General features: G+C 37.0%; 1 long non-coding RNA gene across 2 annotated transcripts in view; it reads left to right on the top strand.

Moving 5' to 3' along the window:
* Positions 1-3592, top strand: part of LOC129464768 (uncharacterized) — a 635103-nt gene extending 631511 nt beyond the window's left edge. For both annotated transcript variants that reach the window (XR_010116208.1, XR_010116209.1), the window contains exons 6-7: positions 3324-3373; positions 3498-3592. This is a non-coding gene — a long non-coding RNA (uncharacterized lncRNA). The remainder of the gene's footprint in view (positions 1-3323; positions 3374-3497) is intronic.
* The last annotated feature ends 4732 nt before the right edge of the window (positions 3593-8324 follow it).

Raw genomic sequence — 8324 nt, forward strand, 5'->3', positions numbered from 1 at the left:
GAACTTGAACAAGCAAAAAACAAATAACCCAACTTAAATATGGGCTAAAGACATGAACAGACACTTATCATAAAAAGACATATAAGTGGCCAAGAAACATGAAAAATGCTCAACATCAGTAATTATCAGAGAAATGCAAATCAAAACCACAATGAGATACAAACTCACATCTGTTAGAATAGTTATTATTTTAAAAGTCATAAAACAACAGATGCTGAAAAGGTTGCAGAGAACAGGAAAAGCTTATATACTCTTGGTGGCAATGCAAATTAGTTCAGCCAAAGAAAGTGGTTTGTGATCAAAGAACTTAAAACACAGCTACCTTTTCACACAGCAATTTCATTACTGAGTATATTTTCAAAAGAAAAAAACCTGTTCTATCAAATAGTCACATGAACTTGTATATTTATTGCAGCACTATTCACAATTGCAAAGACATGGAATCAATCCAGGTGCCCATCAAGAGTGGACCAGATAAAGAAAATGTGATACATATTTACTGTGAAATACTACACAACGATAAAAAAGAAAAAAATCATGTCTTTCACTGCAACATGGATGCATCTGTAGTCCATTATCCTCAGCAAATTAACACAGGAATAGAAGACCAAATATCACATGTTCTTACTTATAAGTGGGAGCTAAATCTTGGTTACTTATAAAGATGTCAACGATAGACACTAGGGACTATTAGAATGGGATGAGAGGGAGAAGGGCAAAGGTTGAGAAGCTATCAGGTACTGTGCTAAGTACCCGGGTGATAAGATCAACTGTACCTAAGCCTCAGCATCACACAATATACCCAGGTAACAAACCTGCACGTGTATCCCCTGAATCTAAAATAAAAGTTGAAATTAATAAAAATATATATATATATAAAGTAAAACGGGCTGGAAATATACAAGAAGTTCCCAGAACATACTGTGGTGCTCAAAACTAAACAAACTGCACACACACACACACACACACACACACACACACACTCTCTCTCTCTCTCTCTCTCACATAACACTCAATAATCAATAGCACTGACGTGAAGATGTCCCAAGAGCCAACCGAAGGAACTCTCAGTAGACAAAGATAAAAAAATTGGAGCAACAAAATAAATCAAATAATATTTACACACTGTTGGTGGGAATGTAAATTAGTTCAGCCAAGGAAAGCAGTTTGGATATTTCTGAAAGAACTTAAAACACAGCTACCCTTCAACCCAGCAATCTCATTACCGGGTATATTTTCAAAAGAAAATAAATTGTTTTACCAAAAAGACGCACGCGCTCATACGTTCTACCAAAAGACACATGTTTAAAGTATAAAATAAATATGTCTGAGTCCATGATGATATAAATAAAGGATAAATAAATGCAGGAGAAGAGACAACCCTTCCTTTCAGAAAAGTTCCAAACAGTTTATGTAGTTACTCTACCCTCCGGGAAGTGGAGTGTAACTCTCCATCCTTAAGTGTGGGCTGTTCATAGTAACTGAAAGTACAGACAGTATGGGAAGGGACAGGCCCAAACACTACCTTAGCCAAGTGATCAAGGTCAACAGCAACAATGATAAGTTATATTGATAGTTCATACTCTTGATATAATGTAAAGAAAATGACTCTGCTCTTGTATTCTTCACGCAAAACCCCATGCCTAATCTAATCATGGAAAAACATCAGACAAAATTGAGGGACATTCAACAAAATACCTGACCAGTACTCTCTAAACTATCAAGGTCATCGGAAACAAGGAAAATCAGGACAGCATCACAACCAAAAAAAAGCCTAAGGAGACATGACTACCAAATGTAATGTGATAGTCTCGATGGTATCCTGGAACAGAAAAAGAACATTAGGTAAAAACTTAGGCTATCTGAGTAAAGTATTGAACTTATCTAACAATGATGTATAATTATTTGTTCATTAATTATAGTAAATACGCTTTACTAATATAAGAAGTTAATAATATATGAATACTTTGTCCCAATTTTTCTGTAAACCTAAAACTGTGCTAAAATAAAAAGTGTATTTAAAAAATAGAGCACAGTTACATAAGTATATATTATTTTAGAGGTTGAAGAAATCTAGAGATATTTTAGTATAACCCTACCCTTTTATTTTGCATTAGGGAAAATTGATGTCCAGAGAGAATAATAGACATGTGTAAGATCACTTAGCATCCAAACTTGTTCAGAATCATGATTGTTTCACTTTATCCTAAATGGTGATACAAGCTAAGATACAAGCTCAGAGTGACTTGAATCCAAAAAGTTCTTCCAATAATTCTTTCCAAAAAGTCCATAAAATTAGTCAAGTTTTGCAAATAATTGTCAAAAATTGATAGGTCTACCAATGTAACATTTAGCACAGCACACAGAACGGATGTTTCCAATGAGTATCACCGAAGGAAAGGCCTCACTCGAGTGGTGTCATGATTCCGTTTAATTTTTGCAGTTTTTGCCTGGGCTATGGATAAAACCCAAAGTTTTCAGGGCTTCAAGCTAAGCAGACTTTGGAAGATTAATTCTACTAATCAAACTTAGAAGAGACTAAAGTGAATTTAACAAGTCATTTTATTGATTCATATGTAATGAGACATGTAAGTATCTCATAAAGCAAAATGCTGGTGTTCACATGAGCAACCTGCTCTTACGCTGTACTAAGATCAACATGAAAAGCCATTTGATAACCCAAAGTGTGCTTGGTTGGAACCAGAGCAAAGAGTGTAAGCTGACTGTTTTGAATTGTTAATAGAATTAAACACAATTCCCACTTTAGTCCATCTTGCCACTGAAAACTACTTGCTTAGGGTGTACTAGCAGTACATTGGTTCATCTTTTCCAGGCTTTATCAATTTGGCTGCACATTAGAATCTTGTGGTGAACTTGGACAAAATGCTGATGCTGAAGCCCCACCCCAGAACAACTGACCTGGAATCTCTGGAGGCAGGACTTATTTTGCCATATTGGCACTTGTAAATAGCTTCACAGATTCATCAACTATGAAGCCACATTTGAAAATCACTAGTCTGTATCCTGTATGCTCCCTGCCCTTCCACATACACCACTTCTGAAAGCCAAACTATTTTGTTCAGGAACTTTTGTTTCAAAGAAATATTACAACTAAAAATGACAATGCAAACTTCATATTTTAATAGACAACTCCTACCACATTACATCACACATGCTGTATGCTGATGAATGCTCATGTTCAATTCAAATCAAGTAAATCTTTATTTATATACCATTTTATAGCATGCTATATAAGAAAAGGAATTATATATCTGCCAGACATTTTCTTAAATTGGAGCTCAACTCTCGCCATCTTCTCCTAGGTTCGCTGTAAGGATCACCATCACTGGAGAAATAGAAACGTCAGCAAGAAGTGGGTTCAGTAATTATTCATTTGTAAGTTGTTATATTATTATTTTGTAAAGTGCTATTTTTCATGGTTTTCTGTGGTTTCAAATGTTCAATTGTTTATGCTGTTCCTTCTCTCCAACTCCCAGGGGTACAAGTGGGGTTTGGAAGTGACAAGAGACGTTGGCTATGACTCATTCATGGGCCTGCACCTGTATAACTTCTCCTCTTCCTCGCTGCGTTACTTACGGTATGTAAAAAAATTTTTCATATCTTCACCTCAGCAAAGAGGACGAGGACATAGACTAGAGTGAAAACATATGCCGCCACGCTGTTTTTTTGTTTGTTTGTTTGTTTTTGTTGTTGTTTTTGAGACAATCTCACTCTGTCGCCCAGGCTGGAGTGCAGTGGTGTGATCTCGACTCACTGCAGCCTCCGCCTCCCGGGTTCAAGCGATTCTCCTGCCTCAGCCTCCTGAGTAGCTGGGACTACAAGCACCCGCCACTACGCTGGCAAATTTTTTTTGTTGTTGTTGTATTTTTAGTAGGGATGGGGTTTCACCATGTTGGCCAGGATGGTCTGAATCTCCTGACCTGGTGATCCACCCGCTTCGGCCTCCTGAAGTGTGGGGATTACAGGCGTGAGCCACCGTGCCCAGCCGGCCAGACAGTTTTTGTTGCTATCCTTGTTACTAATGTTTTCTGTTTCAGTATGAGAGTAGATGGGCATTATGTTTGAAAAGTAAGTTTTCCCATTTTGTAAATAGCTATAAAATGTTATTTTTTAAAATAAAATAATTAGTTAACAAAATAATTAGAAATTCACAACTATTGTTCATACAGAGGCATAGAAAAAGAATCTAAGATTTTACAGTAAAAACATAAAAAGGCAGTGGTTGTATAGTGTTCACATGGCAGCAGCCTAATAGTGTTAGGCCCACAAAACAGTCTTTTTAAGGGGTTTTATGTATTTTATTCACTACTTGTAAATTGTGTGATTTCACACTCAATAGCTGTATATCTCCTATGACTGAATATTGGTGGTACCTCAGTCATCATCCACATTTATATATATATATATATATGTATATATATGTGTATATATGTATATATATATGTGTATATATGTATATATATATATGTGTATATATATGTATTTGATTTCACCTTTCACTCCAAGAGACATACACATCTGACTGCTTTTGTACATCTGGCTTCATCAAACACATCTGCCATCCTTCAGTGCATATGTCTATTCTAAATGCGTCTGTCTGAATCAAAATCATACTGCATTCTCCCACAAACACAGATTTTCATGAAGCCCAAATTTTAAAATGTTTCAGAAATAAGATATAGAGTCTGTTTTTGGTCTACCTAATTGCCTTTGTTTTCCTTTCAATGTTCTTTCGTGATTTAATTTTTATCCCATGAATAAGCGGCCTGGAAGCTATGGTTCTTCCTTTTTCAAACCTCATTGGGAATAACTCTTATTTCAAAACTGACACCAAGATTTAGCTCTGAAGTTCCTAGAGTCTGACCCTTCGCTGGATTTCATGATTGAAAACAAAAAGAAAGTAAGCGTGCAGTATTACTGTTTCTGGCTCTCTTTGTGCAGAATAGTCCTCCCTAGCTAAGGAAACATCAAAGGAAAACATACAAGATAATCTTTAATTACCCGTGAATGCAACCTGCTTTAAAGATAATGAAAAGGGGAAAATTGAGGCCTGATTTGTTCCAGTTGACAATCATTAAGGGACCTTTTGCAATGCTGATCCTAACTGCAATCATATCTGGCATCCTTCATTTTCTTATACATTTTACCCCAGTGGACGGTTTAGAGAATGGAAGGCAGAGCAAGCAAGTGGTGCAAACGTAGGTGTGTTACTATGGATTCCTGCTATGTGTCTGCATGCATTTGTCTTTATCTGATTTTTCTCCCTTTCAATTACCTCTACACATAAACTCCCCCACCATTGCCCCATCCCCATTGCATTGATTTATTTTAAAGTAATATCAAGACATTAGATGGAAACATGGCTAAAATAACTGAAGAAACTTGAAAGCTGCTGGGGCTTTAAAATGAAAGAGAGAATTTTAAAAACAGTAATGAACTGCTTCCAACAAGTCTTCAGAATCAGTCTCAAGGAGCTAGATATACTCCAGGCTAAACCCGTAGTAGTTCCAGCGAAGTTGTCCACAGGGGCAGCTAGTAGTAATTGATTCACACGATATACTGCCTCTTTACCTTCGTCTCTCCCAATTCTCTAAGTTTCAAGGTTTTATAAAGGCTAAGCATGTATCAAGTACTAGTGCACTTGTACCTGCTCAGTCAATCCAATAAAAATTTAGTCAAGTTGAGCACTTTCTATATGCCAAGCACACAATATTGCACTGCGAGTACAAAAGGAAATAGACACAGGCTCTGCCCTCCAGGTGTTTATTGCCTAAGAGGAGAAAGTAGTCATGTAAAAGATGTATGCATAAAACATTGTAGTAACACAAGGAGAGTTGTTGGATATACCTGATAATTCAGAAAAGGAGAGGAGATGACACACAGATGAGATGAGATTTAGGGAAATAAGCATGGGAAGACTTTTATAGCTGGAATAAAATGAATCAAGTAGGAAACAGAATGGTAAACGTGGTTAATTCCAAGATGTTGAACAGTGTAAGCACATCAACTGTGAGTTGATGAAGGCAGAAATTAAAGCTATAGAAATAGGTTGGGGGTGGTCCTGGGAGACTAAGAAATTTAGAATCATTCTCTATATGATTGTCATTTAAAGGATTTAAAGCTTAAGATGATTTCCCAGTTTTCTGACTTGAGTGTACAAGAAAAGAGGGATACCATTGCACAAGGGAGTCTGAGGAGAGAGTAGGCTGAGGAGTGAAGATGAGATGGTGAGTTCAGTGAGTCGGGGAAGGCTGGAGACCGCCAACTGGATTTTCTCAGAAGGTTGTCAGCTACATGTGTTTTAATCTGTTAATTAAAGGTGAAGATAGAGATTTAGGACTCATCAGCATATAGATGGTTATAACATTATGAAAGTAGAGTATATTTATCAATAAAAGCATATATGAAAAAACAAGGTAGATAATATGGTTTGGCTCTGAGCCCCCACCCAAATCTCATCTCAAATTGTAATCCCCATTGTTGAGGGAGGGCCCCTGGTGGGAGGTGATTGGATCATCGTGGCAGTTCCCCCCAGGCTGTTCTTGTGATGTTGGGGGAGTTCTCACCACAGTTGATGGTTTTAAAGTGCAGCATTTCCTGGCTCTTGCTCTCTCTCTTTCCTGCCACCATGTAAGAGGTGCTTGTTTCTCCTTCGCCTTCTGCCATGATAATAAGTTTCCTGATGCCTCCCCAGCCATGCAAACCTGTGAGGCAATTAAACCTCTTTTCTTTTAAATGACTCAGTCTCAGGTATTTATTTATAGCAGTGTGACAATTCACTAATACAGTGGACAAGTGAAACCTTAGAAAACATTATCCTTTGGGGGATGAGATAAGGACGGTACTTCCTTTTGAGGAATGCCCACTAGAATAATTTGTGCTGCCTTTTCAAAATGCGTATGCTCAGGTCCATCTTCTAGCCTGTCACATCCAAAATAATATATCTTAGGTAGGACCTGGCCATAATGCATTTTGAAAAAGTTTCCCATAGATTCTTTTTCATGCTTCTAGTTAAATACTGAAGTAGAGAGTTTCAAAAGTTATAGGTAGAAATATCACTGATGTCTTAATACTTACCCTACCCTTGATTTAATGGAAAGTTCTAGGACAAATGATGACTGATAAAAATCAATAACTCACAGTGTGAGGTATTTAAATGTTGCCCAATGAAAAAAGTCAAATAAGGTTCAGAGTATAAGCAACCCAAATGCATTGCCTTTTGATTCCCATTTGTTTTAAAGAAACATCCATCAATAGATTAGTCAGGAATTCCACTCATGGAAGGGAGTTTCAAAAGTGGTGAAAGATAATGCCTGGAATGTCCTGTCTTTAGGCATGTTTGACCTAACCATCTGGGGACACTGGGCCACGCTGCATTCACACAAATGATCGAGATTACAGCTGTGACTACTATTATCAATTCCAAAGGAATTGATATTGCCTAAGAGGAGAAAGTAGTCATGTAAAAGATGTATGCATAAAACATTGTAGTAACACAAGGAGAGTTGTTGGATATACCTGATAATTCAGAAAAGGAGAGGAGATGACACACAGATGAGATGAGATTTAGGGAAATAAGCATGGGAAGACTTTTATAGCTGGAATAAAATGAATCAAGTAGGAAACAGAATCAGTTCCAAAGGAATTGATAATAGTAGTCACAGCTGTAATCTTCTCGCCAAGAAGTCGAGTCTGATTTAGAGGCATGGTGAAGACAGATTACTGGTGGGTGTGACCACAGGAGTAAGAGAAACCAGGAGGAATTCATGTAGACAGACTAAATGAGCCTTTAAAATGATGTTTTTGAAGCCTTAATGGAGTGAAACAAAGCCCATAGTACAATTTTAAGTGAAAAAAAAAATGCAGAAAAAAAATTATATATACAGCAAATAAGTTGAAAAATATAAAATTTACCATATCTCTACATCACCACCTCCCCGCTTCCACCACCACCACACACACAACACATACCCAAGATTAGGGAACAAAGTGTTGTCATTTTAGTGGTCAATGATATTTGAATGATAGGACTACAGATCATTCATTTTTTCCTTCTTCATCATTTTCTATTTTTCAAAAATTTTAGAATGTGTGTGAATTAACTATACAGCTGACAAAATAAGAAGAATAAAAACACATGTTTCCTTGGTTTATGACAGCCATCTACTTCACCTAGCTGATGCCTACATGGTCATTTAGCTCTTATTAAATCCAGGAATACAACCCTATCCTAGAAATGTACATTAAAGGCCCTACTCTTGTTCCTATGGGACCTGTGTTTACCTCTACTCCCTGTCATATGC

The sequence above is a fragment of the Symphalangus syndactylus genome, chromosome 16 (assembly GCF_028878055.3).
Source record: "Symphalangus syndactylus isolate Jambi chromosome 16, NHGRI_mSymSyn1-v2.1_pri, whole genome shotgun sequence".
NCBI lineage: Eukaryota > Metazoa > Chordata > Mammalia > Primates > Hylobatidae > Symphalangus > Symphalangus syndactylus.